Source organism: Echinops telfairi, unplaced genomic scaffold (genome assembly GCF_000313985.2).
Source record: "Echinops telfairi isolate 266 unplaced genomic scaffold, ASM31398v2 ScPeMD7_2291;HRSCAF=2852, whole genome shotgun sequence".
Lineage (NCBI taxonomy): Eukaryota > Metazoa > Chordata > Mammalia > Afrosoricida > Tenrecidae > Echinops > Echinops telfairi.
In genome coordinates, this window is record NW_022106189.1 from 30463122 (window position 1) to 30472193 (window position 9072).

At 43.9% G+C, this 9072-nt stretch overlaps 1 protein-coding gene across 2 annotated transcripts in view; it reads left to right on the forward strand.

Moving 5' to 3' along the window:
• The first annotated feature begins 179 nt into the window (after positions 1–179).
• Positions 180–9072, forward strand: part of CTCF (CCCTC-binding factor) — a 45450-nt gene continuing 36557 nt past the window's right edge. Inside the window, exon 1 of one of the 2 annotated variants that reach the window (XM_004704607.3) lies at positions 180–390. The gene's annotated coding sequence lies outside the window, so the exon portion shown is untranslated. The remainder of the gene's footprint in view (positions 391–9072) is intronic. The other variant, XM_045293615.1, reaches the window with a different exon arrangement.

Consider the following 9072-nt stretch of genomic DNA (forward strand, 5'->3'; position numbering starts at 1 on the left):
ATCTTCCCTCTGCCCTCATTTTGCTTTCCATAGTAGTATATATGAGTTTATATATTTAGTGTTTCATAAAGTGACTTGTGCTTCGGTGAGCTTTTGTTAAGGATGAGAGGGAAATGTGGACAGTGGTGATGATGACTGCACAAGATGATGAACATATTGTCGTTGAATTGTACATGTAAAAAGTGTGTTAAAATGACAAATATATTTGTTGATTATGCTTACCAGAATTTTTAAAAGGACATTTTAGAGGGAAAAAATGCTTTGTGCTTCTTCTCCTTTAGAATGATCACCGATCTGGGCCCCAAGCACAAGGTGCACTAGCCGGCAGATTGCTGACCAGGGGCTGAGACCCGCGTTCTTTCCTCCTCAGTCTGACTGCAGCCACGGAAGGTAACTGCTAGTTCCATTTCTGTGTCTTCAAAATGGAAGCATCCTCCTTTGATGCGGCTGGAGGACTTGCTGGATGATTCTTGGGTATAAGAGATAGGGGGTGACAGATGGCTGAGAGCTTTAGCCAGAATCCTTGATTCAAAACTCAGCACTGTTGTCAGTCAGTACGGGGTGACTTTGGGCAAGTTACTTACCTCTCAAAGCCCAGCATGCCTCATTGTAAAAATAATTTCCAGTCTCTGAAGCTGTTCTGCGGGTTGCTGGGAAAGGTAAAGTTATGTGTTGACTTTCAGAGCACATGCCCCGAAGACCTTGGGAAGCCCTGGCTCCTCTTTTGGGCAAACTGTTGGAATTGTGCCTTTTGACTATTGGCAGATGACCTCAGAAGTCCCTGGCAATTATAATTTTGACGAGGGACAGGTAGAATCTTGTTCTGGTTGTGGTAAAAGTAATGGTGTTGGTGGCTGGGTATCCTTGATAAAAAATTGCCTTCATTTGAACCTAGGCGATGGCCCAGGTTTGCATCAGGATGATGGTAGTCATTTGTGGAATTTTTAAGCATTGAAAGTCGTTATAATCTTCGGGTTTGGAGGTGTCTCATAAACAGTAAGATCGATTTTGGCATATAAAAATAATTCTCTCTGCCTGGGTACCAGAAGGCACAACCTTTTATTCTCTAGAAAATGTGCAAATTGTTGAATTTGATGCTTGTGTAATGGCCAAAAGGGTTGTAGAGGTGGGGATGCTGAATGCGGGGCGAGATAAGCTTCCAGGAATGAGTCATCTTGGTGACTACTAAGATTTTCCCTTACAAGCTGTGCCTGGAGCAAATTGAGAGGAAGGAGGAAATGGAGTGAGGAGTATACTCATGGCCAAACCTCCATTTTCTAAATCTGCAGCTTGGTGCCTCTCCATGTGTGTTACTGTTCTGACAATACACTGCTGGAAAGAGAAACTTCTTTGAAAAGCTGTTGAGGAAAATTGCCGTACACATTTAGGGGATGGGGTTATAGGAACATGCTGGTCACTTTCAAGCGTTAGAACTAGTGTAATTGTTTCCATCCCTGGTTCTGAAACCGGGTACAAGGTAGCTTAATTCTGGGGTGCTTGACGCCACAAGATAAATAGCAGACATCTTCTTGGAGCCTTAGTTATGCTCATTGAGGGGTCTAAGTAATTTAACCAGTAAATAACTTTAAGTATTTTTATGTTAAAAAATATTTTAAAACAGAATGCAAACTTGTGATTAATACTCATCCTCAGCAAAATGAGGCATGAGTGCTGGGGGGTGGTGGCAGGGCTCTTTACATGGATAAACACGTGAGAGATGACAGTTGTGAGTTGTGGGACCGTTCTGCTGCCAGCCCTTTACTTGGTCTTGTGGAGTGCTCTCGTGTGGAATGTGGAAATTAAATGCTTGCTTGCATACGTGCTCCTCGGTAGGTGGGCAGTTTTAGATTACTGGACCAAGTCCTCCAAATACTGCCATCAAGCCCTTTCTGGTGAATTATAATGGACAAAGAAAAGGGGGAGCAATGAGCAGAATTGCACTTCTAAAATTGTAAAGTAAATTCATTGCAACACAATTTTAGGATCATCTCAACCTGAGTAGAGTTACAAATTTATACAGTGAGTTCCCACAACACTCTCATTTCTGACCTGCTGGATACAAATTTGGGGTTTTCTCACTACCCATCCATGATTCCAGGCATTTGGGAATGTCCCAATAACTCAGAGGCAGAATTGAAATTTTTATTGATTTTGCTCATTGCCCTCTAAGTCAGACTTGTCTTCTAATGGCTCTTAGATACTTTTTCAAAGGCAACTATTTTGTGTGTTTTACAACTAATAAGTAATGTTACTAATGTAGCACTTAAGAATTGTTTTTATATTAATAATGCCTGAATTTTTCATGCAATGGTCTTTTTCTGCAATAAGGTGAGTTGGATCAACCCAGATGTGTCTGTGCTGTATTTGTAATATTTGTTAACACTTGTAAAGTGCTCATTCCATATGTGAGCACTTGCCTTCCTATTTTGTGCTTGGTGCTGCATTGAATGTTGGGGATTAAAAATTAAATGACAAAAGGACCTCCTTCTGAGAGTTTTGAGTGTGGGCAAGAGGTTTATAGGTTCCTGTTGCTGCTGCTCTGATAGAAGTGTTTAGTCGAAGGGGGTGGGGACGGTCAGTTACAAGAGTTGAGATGTTGGAAAGGTTTTCTGGGAGAGGCATTGGTCTGGATTTAAACAGGAAACAAAGGAAGCACAGAACCTAATTTGATTTTAATCCTATAAGGGAGTGCAGTGAGAGCAGGGTAAACCGGGTTCTCTGCTGCTTCTGTTCCAATACCAGCTGACCTTAATTACCTGGAACTAGGCCAGACCTGACACACAGAGGGGCGGGCACCCTCCTCCAGACTGCCAAGTCAGCGGGAGACTTCAGATGCCAGCCACAAGCTTGGGGTTCCCACAAGACCCCCACTTATGACTGACTGCAGTAAATTGGGATTTTTCCCACTACCCCTTTAGGATGCTAGCCATGAGCTAGCCAGCCCCCTCACTTCCAACCTGTTGGCCACAGCTGTTCTACCCCTTCAGGATACCAGCTGTAAGTAAGCTCAGAAGTCCCTGGCTCCTTCAATTCGGCCCTGCTAGCTCTCGCTGCACCCATGGGTTTGATGATGGGTAGAATGACTCCTAGAACTCAGGACAGCACTTATGTACAATTATTAATACAGTAAAAAGGATACAACTCAGGACCTGGGTTCCCACTGTGGAGCTTTCATGCCCCCTCAAAAAGGTTGTGTTTCTCTTCCACGTGCATAGTTGTCTATCCCCACCAGGAAGCCCAAGAGTTTCCACATCCACAGCCTTATTGAGACCTCCCTCACATAGGCCTGACTGGTTGAACCATGCCCATCCACCCCTGCTGCCGCCTCGTTGAGGTTGGATAATATTGTGAGGTGGTCTTTCCGACCTGGCCAACCCCCACCTTAGTCACCTCACAGCATTAAAGCTAACCCCATAGGGAGCAAGGTCTAGCTGTGCAGCTGACTACGCCACGACTCTGACTGGGATGTTCTCCCTTTTCTCATTTGTAAGATGACGCCTATACCTTGTTGACCGCACCGCTCGTTTTTATTGCCACTCTAATAAACATTTCAAATGGGCAGGTCGAGTGGCTAGGAAAGTCTTTCTCGTGATTGAGGGGCCTGAAGTACAAATCCAAGTTCAGCGCTGGGAAGACTTGCTCTATTGACTTCTCCGCCCCTGCCACTCTTGGATCCCATGGCAGTCTCCACATGACATCTGCTTTCCTCCATTTGTGCTGTGCTCACCCTGGCTGTCTAAACTGCACTTCTTATATCTCAGAAGACAATCTCCCCTTATTAAAATAGCAAAACCCTGTTCCCAAGTGGTATTCCATCTACCAGTACAGGGGTTTAGGATCCAGTGGTGGGGTGGGGGGAACACAATTCAATTCATATTATAGACTGTGACAGGTATTGTTGCCATGAAGTATTGTTGGGGATAGATGTACACTCCATTCTCTGTTCCATTTTCCATGAACTGTATGAAGCCCACTCATAAATTGCATGTGCTGTACAGCAGTAAAGTGATGGCTTTTACACTTTGAGCTACGTGAACACAGATCTTTGGTGCATGTACTGTTGTATCTGTGGGATAAATTTGTAGAAATGGAATTGCTGGTCTGTTCCTAGAATAGGAAATGGCACATTCAAAGGTCCAGAGACAGAAGAGAAGCTAGAATGTCCTGGGTATTGAGAGAAATTGAGTAGGGTTAGATTAGACTGTATGAAGCTGGCCCCGGATCTGCTCCCACAGCCAGCAGGACCTGTAGGCCATATGAAAGGGTTTGGGCTTTGGGGCCCAAAAGCCTAAGACTTTTCAGCATGGGCAGCTTCAGGAGAGACATCTCTTGCTGGCAATTGATTTATCTATTTTAGAAACCTATGGTCACTGTTGGGGAAAAAAACGAGGGGATGATGAACCAGGGAAACCAGACCATTGCCTTGGCTCTGGCATGCTGTAATAGTGGCCTAAATTACTGAGGAAATCAGCAGAATTGCTCTTTCAGCCCAGCTTTTTTATAACCTTTTTTCATGTTCTAGAACCTGATGGCACAGTGGTTAAGTGCTTGACTAACTGTGAAGCCAGCAGCTTGTACTCCCAGCAGCCACTCCCAAGAGAAAGATGCGGCAGCCTTGGAAATGCTGTGGGGTGGGGGTGGGGGCAGGTCTACTCTGCCCTGCCAGGTCTCTGTGAGTCCGAGTTGGCTCCACAGCTATAATGGTAGGCTTCATGTTATGTGTTATGAATATTTCTCTAACTGATAAACTACCTAGTTTCTCGTGTGTGTGTGTGTGTGTGTGTGTGTGTGTGTGTGTGTGTGTGTTTCCTAATGTGCTCCTTTAGGGACAGTAGTCCCTTATTTTGGCAGCCCTGGCTGGCTGTTAAGAGGGCACCTAAAGAAGTTAGTGGAGAATGTAATTTTTGAATCCGCAATCTCCTTTCCTTCCTTCTTCCCCTGTTCTTGACTTTGCATCAGAGTCCTGTTAATTAAAATGTGAACTCATGAGTTTTAAGAAATGCGTTTTAGCTGCTCAGTACTTGAATGTGTTCCCAATACTTATGTAGTGAGATAGCTAATGACTAAGTAGATTATCCTACTAAAGAAAGAAATGTAAATGCTTTCAGCATTTTCCCCATTAAAATTAAATCCTCTATTTCTTGCTTTCAAAGAGGTAGATGATAAACTAATTTCCCCCAAAAATTCACTGCCATCGAGTGGGTTCTGACTCAACAGCAGCTCTGTAGGACAGAGTAGAGATGCCCCTTGTGGGTTAACTCTTTATAGGAGTAGAAAGCCTCATCTTCTGAGGAGTGGCTGGTGATTTTGAATTGCTGACCTTGCAGTTAGCAAGGAAGGAGGTAATAGTCCTAATATGTCCTAGATTGGCAAGGACTTCGGAATGAAATGAAGCCCTTCTCTAGATGGTGTGTGTGGCAGGAAGGGAGGAGGATAAGTAATCATGTGCTTAGGCCTTGACTTTGAGCCAACTGTTCTAGTTTGAAGCCTATGCATCGGAATGGAGGGAGGAAAGGGCCGGTTTCTTGGGCTGTATCTGAGAGTTGTAGCAGTATGCCTACAAGGGGACTCTGAATTCTTTGACTGGGGGTGAGAATAGAAAGCTTCATCTAAGTAGGTTTCAGGGACTTGTCTGGGTTGCAGAAAATAGATCTGATAGCCCCACCGTCCCACCATTTGCTCCATGCTTTTGTACAGTCTCTACTAAGTTTTTTCAATGCTTTAAAAAAAAAAAAGCATTTTCCCACAAACCTTTTGAAGTTCCTTGTTACAACCCAGACTCTCGGAATATTTTGACCACCTCTCTCCCAGAGGAGCAGCAGAGCATCCTGCGAGAGGGCCCAGGCAGGCCAGGGACACGCTGCATTGCTTCTGGCTGTCTTTGCTTCCATGTTCCTAAGGAGTAACTGAGTTGACAACTTAATTGTTTTCATAATCTAATATTAAGTCAAAAGTAACATCTAAAAAGAGTAATTTTGTTTAAACTTCTGTATAAACTGCCTTACGCATGCCTATAAAGCCCTGATGACACAGTGTTTAAGCACTCAGCTACTAAACTAGAGATCTGTGGTTTGAACCTACCAGCTGCCCCAAGGGAGAACATCCTGGTGACCTGCTTCTCTGAATCTTCTGGAACAGTCCTCTGTCCTGCAGGGCTGGGGCAGCAGGCCATATAGATATAAGTCTCTTTCCTTTTTTAAATTTCTTTTGTACTTTCTACTGTGAATAACTAAATAACTATTTCTTGGTCCTTGTTCACTTATTATTGCTATTAGTAGTAAGGTGCTTGGTTTAAGAGGAGGCATTGTTGCGTTTCAGTTCACCTTAAATAAAAAAATCTTCGGTCTTGTTAATAAGTAGCCTTGGTAAGTGCTAAGTAATGGGGGAGGGGGGATGAGACATTGCCCAAGTTGTCACTGAGACACAGAACAAATCAGTGACTCACTTGGTCACGTATGTCCGTTCTTACTTCCTTTCTTTTCCATCTGTCGTGCCCTGAGCTTGTCCATACCACCTAGAGAGAGATCTTCTAATGTTGGAGCATGAGTGAGACTACCATTTCCTTACCTTTTCATTGAGTCGTACATCCTGTTATTGTTTAATGTGGGAATCATTTACTTGTTTTGATAGAGGCCTCCTAGATTTTTATCATTAAAGAACAAACTAAAAAACTCAGGGCCTTAACATTAGAAAACCGGGTCTTTTGAGTAGGTTGGAATTATGTCAGTCTGTATTGAGGGTAAGGCCCTGGTGGCACAGTGGTTAAAGTGCTTGGCTGCTAAACAGAGGCTTACCAGTTTGAACCACAGCTGCTCCACGGGGAAAAGATGTAGTAGTCCACTTCCGTAAAGACGGACAGCCTGGGAAAGCCTGTGGGGTATGTTTCTTCTGTCCTCCTGGTTCACTATGAATCGGAATTGACTTGACGGTAGTGGAACCGATTGTTTTCTGAGTCAGTCATTTCCCAACCTTGGTCAGCAGAGAGGTTACATCAGAATCACCTGGAAACCTTTTGGAATAAACACTGCTTTACTCCAGCCCCATAGTGTCAGAACTGCTGGGAAACTTGGTTGTTGTTAACCCATTAGGTGATTCTGTTAACACTGCCAGTAAGGGTCTCGCATTACTCCAGTAACCTGCTAAAAATCTATGTAGAAGTAACAGATGTGTTTTGTTAATCCAACTGAGAGAATGAAAGAGATTTATTCTTGTTTAACAGTATCTTGTACTTATTTATTCAAGGCGATAGACTTGCCATAGATAACCCTTACCCTTTCTCACATTCCCGGGCTGGAGGACTGCTCTTGAGCCATAGTAGCCATGAACTGCTTTCTGGGACGTAGACCCTGAGCAGGGGAGGGAGAGATCTGGTGGTCCCTTGGTGTGGGCACCCTTGGGAGGACAAGGAAAGTGGGGCAATGGTTTGCTGTATGCCAGCAAAAGCGTCCTCCTGACTGTAGTGTGAAGAAAGAGATAAGATGGCTTGGAGGCAGCCTCCAGTCAGCGTGGGCCCAGAGTGTTGACTCCCACTAAGCTTCCTTTGCCTTCCGTTTCATCTGTCAATGTTCAGAAGAGGAAGCCGATGGGCTCCCCAAATTACGAGCTAGAACATGGCTCTGAAGCAAGATCACAGGTATGGGTATGGGATGGGTTAGGACAACTCAGCTTGTTTACACTGAGTTACTTGTGAACGAACTAGTTCCATATATAGTTAAGTTTTTCTCTATTGTCACTTGCTTGCTAAGGTTCATCTTATCCTGTAAGATCTGGTGTTGGCAACTTCTCTCCTTATAGCCCTTGTTCACTTGGCCCACCTGAGTTATCCCCCATGCCAGGCAGGTGGGGCAAAGACTGGTCTCTCTGAACCACGTCTGGTGGGAGGCTGCTTCTGCAGGCTGCGTCTCTGCTCACCTACCGCTTGAATGACACCCACCTCCCCCATCCCCAACTTTACAAAGAGCAGCAAGCATTTTTCATTTTATTGATTTGTTTTTGCAAAATCGCTAAAAGGGGTGATTCATCTCTACTCTATGAAACTTTACTCCTCTGTACTTTTGACAAAAAACGATTGGTTTAACCCTTATGCAATTTTTTAAAAATCCCACTGCCTTCCATGGTAGTTTCATTGTTAACATTACAAAGCTTTCTTAGCGTTAGAGCTTCTTACGTTTTTTTATTAGGATAATTGTTTTGTCTTGACTGTGTCCTGGAATAGTAACAGATGGAGAAGAGAGAGGCTTAAAATACTAGAATGGTCTTCTTTAAACTTAAGAAATACAATTGTGTGGCCCTAATTCTTACACAAAAATCCCAACTGCCCTTTTAAAACTTATAATGGCAGGAGAGAGGCAGGGGTATGTATGACGGAGGAGTGAGTGCTACATCTGATAAGGCTGCTTTGTTTGCAGTCTCATGAGAATATTGGTCGCCAATGTGTTTTTCCCTTGCTGCTCTGAGTCATCCTTTCCCTCCTATCCCTGTCGACAGTCTGCAGCTGCTCTGGTATTAGTACAGAGCTCAGGTGGAAGATGAGGCTTTTTAGTCCCAGAAAGACTTGCAGTCTCTGAAACCCATGGGGCATCGCTAATCTGTCCTCTCCAGTCGCTGTGAGTCGGCGTTGGCTGGGTGGCAGTGAGTTCACAGAGCCATTAGTGATTATGTTACACTCTCAAGTCAGATGGTGATGCATGTGCTGTCAGGCATAGGCGGTGAAATGGTTATCCCATTTGACTTTTAAACTTGCCTTTGTTCTAGAAGGGTGAGTCGTTTTTGATACCGTTGTTCCAATATCTTGCTTCTAGTAAATCACTTTTCCTTTAGTTCTCAGAAAAAAACACGAATTCTTGTTTTTAATAAGAACTTTTCATTCCCTTTCTCTTGGTGCATAGCACTTAATGGTCCCTGGTGGTGTAGTCATTAAAACACTTGGCTACCAACCAGGTCAGCAGTGCCATTCGAACCGCTTCTCTCTCTCTTTTTTTAAAATCATTTTATTGGGGGCTCGTACAACTCTTATCATAATCCATGCATACATCCATTGTGTCAAGCACATTTGTACATTTGTTTCCCTCG